Source organism: Myotis brandtii, unplaced genomic scaffold (genome assembly GCF_000412655.1).
Source record: "Myotis brandtii unplaced genomic scaffold, ASM41265v1 scaffold973, whole genome shotgun sequence".
Classification (NCBI taxonomy): domain Eukaryota; kingdom Metazoa; phylum Chordata; class Mammalia; order Chiroptera; family Vespertilionidae; genus Myotis; species Myotis brandtii.
This window is the reverse complement of record NW_005372038.1, coordinates 389,436-405,251: the sequence shown is the minus strand read 5'-3', so window position 1 is coordinate 405,251 and position 15,816 is coordinate 389,436. Positions and strand designations below refer to the sequence as shown.

Genomic DNA, 15,816 nt, shown 5'->3' with positions numbered 1-15,816 from the left:
GATTCTTCTTGGCATTGACTCCACGAGATGTTGAAAGGTGATGTGAGGAATCTGACACCATGCCTGATGAATAGCACTGTCCAGTTCTGTGAGATTTGATGGTTGTGGAACCAGCTTGATGATGGCTCTTTTAACTTCGTCCCATAAATGCTCAATTGGATTGAGATCTGGTGATTGTGGGGGCCACCTAAGCAAGGTAACTCCCTCGTGATGTTCTTGAAAGCACTCCTGCACAATATGAGCACCGTGGCATGGTGCATTGTCTTGTTGGAAGAAGCCATCTCCATTGGGATACGCCATCAACATGATAGGATGAACTTGATCAGCAATGATACTTAGGTATGTTGTGCTATTCAGACGTTTATAATTATCTGGCCCTCTAGCAACTTCAGTGTGAAATTATAGCTAATTTGCCTACAAATGTCAGGTAGTCATAATAATCTGGCCACTCCGTGTATATATATATTTTCATTATCCATTCATCCATCAATGGATACTTAGGTTGTTTCCATATCTTGACTACTGTGAATAATGCTGCATGGGGCACAGATATCACTTCAAGATAGTGACTTCATTTCCTTTGGATATGTACTCAGAAGTACAATTGCTGGATCATATGGGAGTTCCACTTTTAATTTTTTTAGGAACTTCCATATTGTTTTCCAGAGCTGTTGTACGAGTTTACATGCCCACCAACAGTGCACAAAGGTTCTCTTTTCTCCACATCTTTGCCAATACTTCTTATCTTTTTTATAAGTCATTCTGATAAGTATGAAGTGATATTGCATTGTTGATTTGATTTGCATTTCCCTAATGATTACTGATATTGAGCATGTTTTCAGGTACCTGTTCGGCATCTGTATGTCTGACTCAGTGATACTTAATATCACTGCCAACTCTGATATCCTGTGAGTCTGGGTGTCTATAGATGAACTGATGGACTCGCAAGATTTTTTTATTGATCTGAAATTCTGTCCATCTGTACTTTTGAAATGGAATAAAGTTCAATTTCTTTCTTCTTCTTTTCCTTTTTCTATACCTATCTCTCTCTCTCTCTCTCTCTCTCTCTCTCTCTCTCTCTAGTTCAAACACAATTAGACCAAGAATTCTGAATTGATCTATGCTCACTCGTAGTCTGTCTCTATAAGGGGGAGAAGCATAGAGTCTTAGGGGTTTATTTCTATAACCCTATATCTACCATGCTAACCCACTACCCCTGCCAAAGATGGCAATATTCATAATGAGGCATTTGTCATTTTCTCTCTGGGTGTCTCACAGCTGATTGTTCCTAATGGTAGTGGAAAAGAGAGATATTTTCTTGTCACATAATGCATAGCTGTGGTGTTCCCCACTGAGCTCAGCAACATTTTTCTAGGAAGGGTGGAAATTATCTACTTCAGCTCTCTTACCACCCCACTTGCTGGTAATAAGTTGTGTTTTGATGCTAGCTACTGCTGCACCTGAGGAAAATACCTTGGCTTGGGAGAGAGCTGGTCGTTAGGGGTGGGTGAGTTGTGGGGAGATGGACTGAATGGGATCTACACCATCTCACACATCTAGAGTCATGGCTAACCATTCTGGATACTACCTGCTTCTTTAGGATCCTATGGTAATGTGCCTTTACAATTTGGAACTGGATCCCATAGAATCCTGATATTGGGCAACCTGATTCCAAAAATACCTGAATCTGTTTAAGTGGTAAAGATCAGAAAATAGATTTGATTCCACTTGCCACATCTATACTTCAGCAGTGAATGCAATTTTTAGGATGGTCTTAATATGAAGAAAAGGTTACAGGAAGGGAAGCCACTAAAGACAAATCTCTCCTACTTCAAAAGTTATCACAGGCTGAGTCTAAATAGAGATTCAGTTGTCAATGTGCTTCACTGTGAGTCAATTCAGTGTGTACAGGGCTCAAGAATAACAAGTAATAGCAATCCCTTGAAGGGTTGAACTCTTTCTCAATGCTCTGTGTAGGATGCAGAACTGCTGATGGAGTGGATATATGGCAATTCATATTTCTATGCCAGAAGAGGCTTCACTGCGCTAGTGGATAGAGTCAGCCTCAAAGTGTGGAAAAGTAGGGATCACTCTAGGCCTGTGCTCTGTGATCCCAGCCAGCATCAGCAGGTGAAGCTGGCCATATTGTATATTGTTGTTGTTTGTAATTAGCTGTGATTTAAATCCCCCTCAAGCTGCTTATTTTCCTCTGTGACACTTTATTCACAGATCCATCTTGTCACTGCTGTTCCTGATGTGTATACTCCCAATTCCATCAAGTGAAGCTGCCCCAATGCCATTTTAATCAAATTCACCTATATAAAAATAATATTTTGGAGAGACAGACCAGTCCCACAAAGTTAATTGACCTTAGGCCATATTCCTACTCTCAGCTCACACACAAGGGGTTTCTCCTGTACCTGAGATTGGTCCCCCTAAGACATGGAGCTTATGATGATCTGTGATAGAGCCGCATTCAGCAAGCTAATAAGAACCCTCAATTTCTTTGGCTGTTTTGGAGTGATCATTGTAATGCTGAGAGTAAGTAAATAGCACTTGCCACACTGAGCCACATCTGCTGGATGGGGTGGGAAGAGCCCAAATACATAGCATTGTTGTCTCCTTTAGTGTAGCAACATTTTTAGTCTCAGATGATGGATGGATTTTTGCACTGCAGAAGACAGCCATGCAAATGAATGCATTCATCAGAACAAATCCAGCAGTATAAAGTGCTGGCAAGGCCCTGGATGGTGTGGCTCAGTTGATTGGGCATCTTCCTATGCACCAAAAGGTTGCCCATTTGATTCCCAGTCAGGGCACATGCTGGGTTGAAGGTTTGATCCCCAGTAGGGGGCGTACAGGAGGCAGCCAACAGATGTTTCACTCTCACATCAATGTTTCTCTCTCCCTCTCCTTTCCTCTCGCTATAAAAATAAATAAAAAATCTTCTAAACAAAATAAAACAAAGTGCTGGAAAGAGCTGCTACACACCATCGAAGTGGCAAGGAATGCAGGTGGTCTTCCCGCCCTCTCCCCATCATCTGGGACTAACCACAGCCTCTCAAAACACAGAGAAGGTGGCAGCACTTCACACACTACACCATGATTTGTAACCCTCTAACCAGCCAGATAACCAACTGCTATGCACTGACATGGCACCCAGTTGTTAAAATAATAAAATATTTCTAAACCAGTTGGTAAACAGCTGCAACTCCAGATATTCCATTTCTGATGCCACAGACAATCTCAAACTGCAGCAAGTGAAGGGTAACATTTGGAACATCAGGTGTTTGCCATGCCCCTGCTCCAGTGCTATTGCTTGAATGCATGCTGATGGGTCCAGTTTATTAAACAGTCTGAATATCACTATGGTAGGCAAAATCCTAAAATTCTCTCCCAAAATTTCCCACCCTAATTGTCAGGACTATGAATATGATGAGAATGCATGCATGTGATTATGTTGCATTACATAGCAAAAGGGATTTTGAAGATGTAATTAAGGTTACTAATCAAGGAGATTATTCAGATAGGCCTAATCTAACCACATGAATCCTTTAAAAGCAGCGTTTTCTCCAGTTGTTAGCAGGAAAGAATGTCAGAGGTTCTAATCACAAGAAAGATTTGATGTGCCATTGCTGGCTTGAAGCTAGAGAGAGCCATATGATATCCTCAAAGTATAATATAAAATTGCCTTTACATAAAAACAATAATTAGACAAGAATCCAAGATGGCAGCAGAATAAGTGGAAGTTACACTCATCTCCTCCTGAATTACAACTAAGTTATAAAACAATCATCCTGAATAACCAACTGAAGACTAGCTGAAGGGAAATCTTATAACCAAGGATTTACAGAAGAAGCCACATCAAGAGTGGTAGGAAGTATGGAAATATGAAAAGGGATGCCCAGCTCCTCTAGGCAGCAGCTGAGGTTCCAAAGGGATATCTCAGCTGTGGGGTGTTCCCCCTGAGAAGCATGGGGTCTAAACTCCAAGCTGAGCTCCCCAGCACAAAGCACCAGAGCCAGGAAGAGATGCCCACATAATATCTGCCTGTAAAAAGCAGCAGGGTTTCTGTCTAGCAGGGAGCGGTGGTAGCCCACTAGAGACACAGACACCCTCTTAAAGGGCCACCACACAAGATTTCATTTTCAGACACTCACCCTGGGCTCCAAAGGAAGGATGGCGGAGCAGACTAGAGCCATGTGAGGAGAATCTGGGTTTTGTGGCTCTGGAGAGGGAGCTGAAGGGACAACCACCAGAACACCTGTGCTAAGTCATTCTCCTATACCTCACATGCCATCTTTCTTTGGTGGAGCACACCCCTCCTTAAAGCAGAAGCCTGGGGGAATCAATTGCCCCACCCTCTGGACTCCTTGTCGCCCCACCTTGTGGTTCTTACACCTGCTGAGGAGCATATCCAGAGGCTCTTTCAATGACTGAGTCTAATAGGCAGCTGACAGATGGATATAGGTGGATCTTGTCAGGGTGCCTTTGGACTTTTGCTGATATGCCCCCAGGCTTAATGCTAGTAAAGGCCAGCATTGGTGTGCAGCTTGGTTATTCCCATGCACATTCAGGTTGAGCAGAGGTAGCCACAAACTGTGGATTGTTTGTAGCTCTAAACAGGTTGCCAAGGGCCAGTCGAAGGCAGCAACTTACATTGGCCTGCACCAGAGTTCCTCCCAAGAGGCCCAGAACCAACCTAGTGGCCAGCTTTAGATAAGAGCCAGAACAGGATTGAATAAGCTGCACAAGCAGCATATCCAAAGGAAGATTTTGGCAGGCACCAAGACCTGCTGAGGCAAATTCTGCTTCCTGTGATTAGTATTTGCAAAAGAGCTCACATGACGTGGTCGGGGTTGAGCCTCACAATCAGCCAGCCTGGGGGTCAGTTGATTCCACACACGAACAGGTGAAAAGCAATCAAGACTCAATTACAACAAAAGGGCCTACATAACCCACACAAGGGAAATTCCTGGAGCACCCAGATCAGTTGATCAAAGGAGACTGCACCACTTGACTCTACAGGACACCCATTGCATAAGGACACCCCACAAACACTGGGAATCATAGCAGATCTATATAACACGTAGAAACCAACACAAAGAGGTAGCCAAAATAGGAAGACAAAGAAACAGGCCCCCATGACAGGACAGGATAAATCTCCAGAAAAAGAGCTAAAACAATTCATACAATATAGTGTTCAAAGTAATGGTTATAAGAATGCTCAACAGCATAAAAAAGGCATAGAAACCATAAAAAAGAACCATTCAGAAGTGAAGACTACAGTATCTGAAATGATGAATACACTGAATACACTAGAAGGAATAAACAATAGGTTAGATGAAGCAAAAGGTCAAATCAGAGATTTTGAAGACAAAGTAGCAGAAAACACCCAGAGCATCAAAAAGAAAAAAATAATAATTTAAAAAAATAAGAATAGTGTAAGGGACCTTTGGGACAAAATGGAGTGTCAAAACATCCACATTATAGGGATATCAGAAGTCAAAGAGAGAAAGCAAGTGATCAAGAACCTATTTGAAGAATAATGAGCAAAAGCTTCCCTAATCTAGTGAAGGAAAAAATACACAAATCCAGTAAGTGCAGAGGGTCCCAAACAAGATGAACCCAAAGAAGCCTAAACCAAGAAACATCATAATTAAAATGGTAATGGTTAAAGACAAAAAAGAAAATCTTAAAAGCCACAAGAGAAAAACAATAAGTTACCTAGAAGGGTCCTCCCATAAGACTCTCAGCTAATGTCTCAACAGAATATTTCAAGCCAGAAGGGATTGGCATGAAATATTGGAAATGATGAAAAGCCAGTTCCTACAACCAAGACTATTTTATTCAGCAAGGCTAGCTTTTAAAACTGAAGGAGAAATAAAAAGCTTCCCATCCCTGACCAGTGTGCTCAGTTGGTTGGGTTTTGTCCCATGCACTGAAAGGTTGCTGGTTTGATTCCCAGTAGGGGCACATGCCCAGGTTTCAAGCTCTAACCCCTCGTGCAGGAGGCAGCCGATAGATGTTTCACTCCCACATCAAAGTTTCTCTCTATGCCTCTCCCTTCCTCTTTCTTTAAAATTCAATTTTAAAAATCTTTCTTTAAAAAAGCTTCCCAGACAAGAAAAAGCTGAAGACATTTGTACCACCAAACCAGCATTACAAGAAATTTTAAAGGGCCTGCTTTAAAAAGAAGATAAAGAGCCCTGGCCAGTTTGGCTCAGTGGATGGAGTGTCAGCCTGTGGACTGGAGGGTCCTGGGTTCAATTCTAGTCAAGGGCACATGCCCAGGTTTCAGGCTCAATCCCCATTAGAGGGCATGCAGGAGGCAGCCGATCAATTATTCTCTCTCATCATTGATGTTTGAGGAGGAGGAGGAGGAGGAGGAGGAAAAGAAAACAGAGAAACAAAGTTAGAAGAATAAAATGGCAAAAAATACATACCTATTAATAATCACTTTAAATGTAAATGGCTTAAATGCTCCAATCAAAAGACACAGGGTAGCTGAATGGATAAGAAAACAAGACCCATATATATGCTATCTTCAAGAGATCCACCCAGAATGAAAGATAAACAAAGACTAAAAGTAAAAAGATGGAAAAAGACATTTCATGCATGTGGGGATTTTTTTAAAAGGCTGGGGTAGCAATACTTATATCTGACAAAATAGACTTTAAAACAGAAGGATACTACATAATAAATTAAGCAGTCCAAAACAAAACATAACCTTTGTAAATATTTATGCACCCAACATAGGAGCACCTAAATACATAAAGAAAACCTTGATGAACATAAAGGGAGAGATTGACAGTAATACAATCATATTAGGGAATTTTAACACCCCCATTAACATCAATTGATAGATCTTCTAGACAGATAATCAACAAGGAAGTGGTGGCCTTAAATGACACACTAGATTAGACAGATTTAATAGATGTATTCAGAGCACTTAACCCAAAAGTAGCAGAATACACATTCCTTTCAAGTGCAAATGGAATAGTTTCTAGGCTAGACCACATGTTATAACACAAAGCAATCTCAATAAATTTAAGAAATCATACCAAGCATCTTCTCTAACCATAATGATATGATACTAGAAATCAATTACACACCCAAAAACCTGAAAAACACACAAAAACATGGAGGCTAAATAATGTTTGTAAACAATGAATGGGTTAACAATGACAAGGAAGAAATCAAAAGATACTTATCAACAAATGAAAATGAGAACACAACAACCCAAAATCTATGGGACATAGCAAAAGCAGTTATAAGAGGGAAATTCATAGCATTATAGGCCTATCTCAAGAAACAAACAAAAAAAATCTCAAATAATCTAACTTTACACTTTAAGGAACGTGAAAATAACAACAAACAAAGCCTAAAGTGAGGAAGGAAATAATAAAAATCAGAACATAAATAAATGACACAGAGACTAAATAAAAACAAAACAAAACATAATAGATCAATGAAACTAAGAGCTGGCTCTTTGAAAAGATAAATAAGATTGACTAAACTTTAACCAGGAAAGAGAGAGAGAGAGAGAGAGAGAGAGAGAGAGAGAGAGAGAGAATCCAAATAAATAAAATCAGAAATGAAAGAGAAGTAACCACTGACACCAACAAAATACAAAAGATTATAAGAAAATATTATGAACAATTGTATGCCAACAAATTTGACAATCTAGACAAAATGGATAAATTCCTAGAATAAAACAACCTTCCAAAACTGAATCAGGAAGAATCAAAGAATCTGAATGGACAGATTACAATTAGTAAAATTGAAGCAGTAATAATAATAAAAAAAACAATTCTCAACAAACAAAAGTTCTGGACAAGATGGCTTCACAGGTGAATTTTACCAAATATTCAAAGAAGATCTAATATTCTTCTCAAACTATTGCAAAAAAAATGCAAGAGAAGAGAAGACTCCCTAGCTCATTCTATGAAGCCAGCATTATTCTAATTCCAAAATCAGATAAAGACACTACAAAGAAAATTATAGGCCAATATTCCTAATGAACATAGATGCTAATGCTCAATAAAATATTATCAAACCTGATCTAGCAATGCATTTAAAAGATCATACATCATGAACAACTTGGATTTATTCCTGGGATGGATGGTTGGTACAATACTCACAAGCAATAAATGTGATGTACCACATAAACAAAATGAAGGATAAAAACTGCATGACCATATCTATAGATACAGAAATGGCACTTGATAAAATTCAACATCCATTTATGATAAAAACTTTCAGCAATGGAGAATAGAGTAACCATACCTCAACTTAATAGAGGCCATATATGACCAACCCACAGCCAACGTCATACACACGGGGCAAAACTTAAGATCAGCAACAAGACAGCAATGTCCACCTTCACCACTCTTATTCACATAGTACTGGAACTCCTAGCCACAGCAGACAAGAAGAAATAAAATGCATCTAAATTTGGAAGCAAGAACTGTCAATATTTGCAGATGGCATGATAATGTAAACAGAGAACTCCAAAGATTACACACAAAAAAAATAGAACTGATAAATAAATTCAGTAAAGTGGCAGTACATAAAATCAATATTCAGAAATCAGTTGCATTTTATACACCAATAATGAACTATCAGAAGGGAAACTATGAAAACAATCTTATTCACAATTACTACAAAAAGAATAAAATACCTAGGGATAAATTTAACCAAGGATGCAAAAGACCTGTACTCAGAAATTTATAAGACCCTGAAGAAAGAAATTGAAGAAGATTCAGATAAGTGGAAGCATATATCATGTTAATGGATAGAAAGAATAAACATCATTAAATTTTTATATTACCCAAAGTGATATCTAGATTCAATGCAATTCTTACCAAGATATCAATGGCATATTTTATAGAATTAAAACAAATTTTCACAAACTTTATATGGAACCACAAAAGACCCTGAATAGCGACAGTGATCTTGAGAAAAAAGAACAAAGTTGGAGAAATCATGCTATCTGATATAAAACTATACAACAAAACCACAATAATCAAAACAGCATGGTACTGGCATATAGAAACTCATATAAGTAAATGGAACATAATGGAGACCTATCTGATCCCCAGATAGCAAAACAGCACCAACCCCACCTAAAGCTCTGACATAAACAGACACCTGAGTGATTAAGATTGACAGCTGGCAGACAGGCAAAGCAGGCAAATTGGTTCCTCCTGCTTGCAACCAAAGCCTGCGGATACAGACACAAGCAGAGGAGGGGTAGATCACCAAAGACAATGCCTGACAGTGGTCAGCACCTAAATACCTAATAGGGAACCCAGAATTTGCTTACAGGACAGAAGAGTGGGGTCCTAAACCAGCCCACACGGGGCATTAAAATGCACTGAAGCGAACTAAATTTATTTATTTATTTTTTTATTTTTTGCGCTTATCCACTCATTCTCTTTCTCCCTCCTCTATACTAAACTGTGGTCCCCTTCTCATCCAATTCCTTAACCTTATTTTCTGTGTTTAAGTTCTACCTCTATAGATTCTTCCTCCCTTCTTCTGGGTTGTAATTTTTTGTGTTTTTTTTGTTGTTGTTGTTGTTGTTTTTTGCGCTTTTTGGTTTATTTGTTTTGTTGTGTTGTCTCCTCATATTCTTTCATTATTTTTCTCTCTTTTTTCTTTTCTTTTCTTTTCTCTTTTCTCACTATCATTTTTGCTCTCCTTTCTCTCTCCTAATTCTCTTTTCTCTGGTGGTTACTTCTATTGGGATTATAGGTGTCTTGAGTACATTTATGTTCTGTTCCTTTTGTGTCATGTCTTGTGTTGTATTTTGTGCTGTTTGGTCAGCACCTTCACAACGGTTGGCATGACAGTGTAGAGAGCAAGCCACATAACCAGACAACCTGAGAGGAGACTCCATCTATGAACGGGACAATAACATTTAAGACCCAACTAATCAAGAGAACCCAAATATCTCAAGTAGTGGGAATCCCTAGAATATCCAGCCCAGAAGACATGAGAGACTAAACTACTGGGTCTCACAAAACATCTACTACACAAGACAAATTCAAGAAATCGGGGAGTCATGGAAGTTTTATACAATACATAGAAACAATCACAAAGTAACAGCAAAAATGAGGAAACAAAGGAAAAACTCCAATCTGAAAGAAAAGGAGGAATCATCAGAAAAGAAAATAAATGAAATGGAGGCAAGCAATATGTCAGAGAAAGAATTCAGAGTAATGGTTATAAAAATGCTGAAAAGGCTGGATGAGAAATTCACCAACATTTGTAAGAATCAAGAGGAAATGATGAATGACATAGTGGCAATAAAGAACACAATGAAAGTTTCAACAATAGACTAGAAGAAGCTGAGGACAACATCAGCAAGTTAGAAGACAAGGTAGATAAACACCCAAGCAGAGCAGCAAATGGAAAAAAATATTAAACAGCAGGAGGAGAGTCTAAGGGAGTATTGGAACAACATGAAATGAAGCAACATCTGCTTTATAGGGATACCAGAAAGAGAGGAAGCTGAGCAAGGAATAGAAAACCTTTTTGAAGAAATAATGACAGAAAACTTCCCTGACTTTGAGAAGAAAAAAGTCATGTGTCTAAGAAGTACACAGAGTACAATGGTAAATGTTAATGACAAAAAGAGAATCTTAAAGGCTGCAAGAGAGAGACAGAGAGTTACCTAAAAGGATCTTCCATTAGATTATCAAACGATTTCTCAACAGAAACACATCAGGCCAGAAGGGACTAGACTAGTATACAAAGTGATGCAAAGCAAGGGACTGAATCCAAGAATACTCTATCCAGCAGGGCTATCATTCAAAACTGAAGGGGAAAATAGGAGATTCACAGACAAATAAAAAAAGCTAAGGGAATTATTACCACCAAGATATGAATGCAAGAAATGTTAAAGGGACTGATGTAAAAAGAAGAAATTAGAAGTAGAAGAAACACAGGCATAAAGAATAAAAATGGCAACATCTGAATTTATATGCATATATGCATAGCCCATAGACTGACAATAGTGCAGGGAAGACCTGGGCAGGGGGAAGGAGTGGGGTGGAGGGGGTCAGTGGGAAGAAAAGGGAACATCTGTAATACTTTCAACAATAAAGATAAATTGAAATTAGGTTTAAAAAATGGCAACAACTAAGTACCTATCAATAATAACCTTAAACATAAATGGATTAAATGTTCCGATCAAAAAACATAGGGTAGCTGAATGGATAAGAAGACATATATATCTTCCGTCTACAAGAGACCCATCTGAGAACAAAGGATTCACACAGACTGATAGTGAAGGGATGGAAAAAAAATTTTTTCAGGCAAATGGAAATGAGAAAAAAGCTGGGGTTGCAATACTTATATCTGACAAAATAGACCTTAAAGTAAAGGCCATAATTTTTACAAAGGACCTACCTCAGAACAAAGGACTCACAGAGACTGAATGTGAAGGGATGGGGAAAATTCAGGCAAATGGAAATGAAAAAAAAAAAGCTGAGGTAGCAATACTTATCTGTGACAACATTGACCTCAAAGTAAGGGCCATAACAAGAGATAAGGAAGGCCACTTCATAATAATAAAGGGAACAATACAACAAGAGAATATAACTCTGGTAAACATATATGTAGCCAATGCAGGAGCACCCAAATACACACTTCTGGAAGATATGACAGGAGAAATCGACACCAATACAATCATAGACTTTGAAATGTGGTCTATAGACTACATTTACAAAGATAGACCACATATTAGGACACAAGCTAAGTCTCTAAAATTTAAGAAGTTTGAAATTATATCAAGCATCTTCTCAGATCACAATGGCATAAAATTACATATAAACTACAATAAAAACCAATCAAACACAAGGAGGATAAATAGCATGCTATTAAACAATGAATGGTGCCCTGACCGGTTTGGTTCAGTGGATAGAGCGCCGGCCTGTGGACTGAAGGGTCCTAGGTTCGATTCCAGTCAAGGCATGTACCTTGGTTGCGGGCACATCCCCAGTGGGGGGTGTGCAGGAGGCAGCTGATCGATGTTTCTCTCTCATCAATGTTTCTAACTCTCTATCCCTCTCCCTTCCTCTCTGTAAAAAATCAATAAAATATATTTTTTAAAAAAAACAATGAAGAAGAAATAAAAAACATTCTGGAAAAAAATGAAACACCAAAACAATACAAAATTTGTGGAACACAATGAAAGCAGTCCTGAGAGAGAAGATCATAGCAGTACAGGCCTACCTCAAAAAAACAAGAAAAACTGGTAATAAGTTATATAACCCAACAAAGAACTAGAAAAAGAGCAACAAGAAAAGCCCAGAGCAAGTAGAAGAAAGGAAATAATAAAGATCAGAGTGGAAATAAATTACATTGAGACCCCCACCCCCCAAAAAATAAAAACAATACAAAAGATCAATAGAACCAAGAATGGATGGTTCTTTGAAAGGATAAACAAGATTGATGAACCTTGCTGGAGGCAAAGACCAACAGTAGTTAGCATAAATATGCGAGAAGTCCACTGGAAGGCTAATGGACTTTGATATTCAGCAGGGCTGAAAATCAGCATAATATTGCCCTACTATTGGCCTAATAGCTGAAGGCAGTCCCCTAACCTGATAATCCTTTTGTTTACCAAACTTTACCATTGATATGCCTGTTTGCATTCCTAAAGGGCAAGTGTGCATTCAAGTAAATAAAAGCTGATGGGTCTGGGGTTTCAGAGAGTCTCTCCGCTAGAGAGAAAGGTCTCTGCCTGGCTCCCCCATGCCTTCTAAATTTATATTCTTGTCTAGTATATTCATTTGTGCATCAGCCCCTTCTCCAGACTTTGAAACCTAGCTGCAAATGGATGCAGCATTCACAGAACCTCTAGCCAGGCTTACCAAGAAACAAAGAGAAGGGACCCAAATAAACAAAATCAGAAATGAAAGAGATGAAGTAACAACCAACCCCACAGAAATACAAAGGATTGTAAAAGAATACTGCAAACAACTCTACTCAAATGAACTGGACAACCTAGACAAAATGGACATATTCCTAGAAAAATACAATCTTCCAAAACTCAATCAGGAAGAATCAAAAAATCTGAATAGGCTGATAACTATTGATGAAATTGAAGCAGTAATCAAAAAAACATCCAGAGAGCCAAGATGGCGGCAAACAGAGAGAAGGCTGCAAGATAGTGTGTGAGTGAGAGATCAAAAGCACAGTGCATGGACCTGCATGTGGGGAGTGTCTGTATTTGTGAGTGAGAGACAGCTTTATCCCATGGGACTGTTGGGGACTGGCGGACCTGGCTCCCTGACCGGGCAGCCTCTATTACTGCTGAAATCTCTCACAGAGTGGCTGTCTCTGCCGCAGAGACCGCGACATCTTGAAGGAGAGAGCTGCTGTGATCAGAAGCCCAGCCTTACCTTCAACCAGGGAGACCTCAGATACCTCCTGGGACCCTACAACCACAACGCCCAGGGACCAGCTGCCTCAGCTGTGAACCCACGAACACCGAGACTCCAGCCTCCCAGGCCACAAACACCTAAAAAGTTTGTCTATGGGGTGACAAAGTGGCACCAAATATGCAGATAGGCCCTGCACTTTCTCCAGAGCATATAGAAAGAACAGCTGAATCAAATAACACCCACCCAGAATTGGCAAATTAAACACAGCTGGTGAGGCAATCCTTGGACAGAAAGGTCAGAGGTCTCCTGGAGGGAGCTCTGCCTCCTCAGATTCACCTGAATGTTTGTTGTTTAGGTATTTGTTGTTTGAATTTTTTGGATTAGTTGTTGTTTGTCATTTGCATTCATCTCAGGGTGTTTATTGTTTGCATTTTTTGGATTAGCTGTTGGTTTTTGGAGTTTTATTCCCACATACATATATTTTTCCCCCTTCTTTTTTCTCCTCTTTCTTTTCTCTCTTACATTTTTTTTCCTTTTCTCAATATAATTTTTGCACTCTTTTCTCTCCCTAATTCTATTTTTTTCTGGTGGTCACCTTTGTTTGGGGTTATTGGTATTGTGAATACATTTATGTTTGGTGCCCTGTGCATTGTGTCTTGTCATGTAGTATTTTGTGCCTTTAAGTCAACGCAGGGGAGGAAGAACTACATAACCAGATACCCTGAAAGGAGCGAAGATGGGGAGACAAAGAAACAGCCCCCATATGAAAGAAAAGGAGGAATCACCGGAAAAGGAAGTAAACGAAATGGAGGCAAGCAATCTGTCAGAGAAAGAATTCAGAGCAATGGTCATAACGATGCTGAGAAGGATGGAAGACAAATTCAACAATATGTGTAAGAACCAAGAGGAAATGAAGAAGAACCAAGAAGAAATGAAAAATGACATTGCTGCAATAAAGAACACAATAGAAAGCATCAACAGTAGACTAGAAGAAGTGGAGCACCACATCAGTGAGCTATAAGACAAGGTATGAAAAAATACCCAAGCAGAGCAGCAACTAGAAAAGAAGATGAAAAAACAGGAGGAGAGCCTAAGGGAACTTTGGGACAACATGAAACAAAATAACATCTGCAAGTTCACACCAACTTGCGCAAAAAAAAAATAGACAGCCTTATGCTGTCAGTGAATTGGCAGGTCATCAAACCAGTGCCAAGTCCTAGGGTACTGGCAGAGCTGTGACTAGAATTCCCAGAGTCCAAGGTAGTGGAACTCATCGTTCTGGCCAGGGTGCTTTTGAAAATATGTGTTGTGGGGACCGCATGTTTGCACCAACCAAAACCTGGTGCCATTGGCACTGCAGAGTAAACATAACACAGAAACGATATACCATCTTCTCTGCCCTTGCTGCCTCAGCCGTACCAGCACTGGTCATGTCTAAAGGTCACCGTATTGAGGAAGTTCCTGAAGTTCCTTTGGTGGTTGAAGATAAAGTTGAAGGCTACAAGAAAACCAAGGAGGCTGTTTTGCTTCTTAAGAAACTTAAGGCCTGGAATGATATTAAAAAAGGTCTATGCCTCTCAGCGAATGAGGGCTGGCAAGGGCGAAATGAGAAACCATCGTTGTATCCAGCGCAGGGGACCTTGTATCATCTATAATGAGGACAACGGTATCATCAAAGCCATCAGAAACATCCCTGGAATCACTCTACTTAATGTAAGCAAACTGAACATTTTGAAACTTGCACCTGGAGGGCATGTGGGCCGTTTCTGCATTTGGACTGAAAGTGCTTTCCGCAAGTTAGATGAGCTGTATGGCACTTGGCGTAGAGCTGCCTCCCTCAAGAGTAACTACAAGTGAGTGTTCTTACGTTCATAAACTGAACATAAATTTTTATATTATGGATATTTACATTCAGAATTGGTTTTCTTGTTTTCTAAATAACGGATTGTTTTGTTGCTATTTCCCCTTATATACAGATGTAATATACTGAAATGGTAAGATACTCTGAGAAATGGTAGTGTAGTTGGAAATTTCAATTGAATTCTGGAGAGCTTTTAAATGGTTAAAACTTTATCTTCTGTTGAGGTTCATGTTAATCACATGAGAAATAAGATTGGGCATCTATTTTCAACATCTTGGTTTTTCTTTCAGCCTTCCCATGCACAAGATGCTCAATACAGACCTTAGCAGAATCTTGAAAAGCCCAGAGATCCAAAGAGCCCTCCGAGCACCACGGTAAAGTTGTGATATTTAGAGTAATTCTTGCCCCAACCTCAATATACTTGGTTATTTTTAATGTAAATAAAATGTTAATATAGTGTCTACCTTTTTATAGCAAGAAGATTCACCGCAGAGTCCTGAAGAAGAATCCACTGAAAAACCTGAGAATCATGTTGAAGCTAAACCCATATGCAAAGAC

At 39.3% G+C, this 15,816-nt stretch overlaps 1 protein-coding gene and 1 pseudogene across 2 annotated transcripts in view; both read left to right on the top strand.

Annotated features, from left to right (window-relative positions):
- The window catches only part of TRPC5 (transient receptor potential cation channel, subfamily C, member 5), a 320,022-nt gene that overhangs the window by 273,902 nt on the left and 30,304 nt on the right, over window positions 1–15,816 (top strand). The window lies entirely within an intron of this gene.
- LOC106724788 overlaps window positions 13,152–15,816 on the top strand; it is a 10,853-nt pseudogene continuing 8,188 nt past the window's right edge.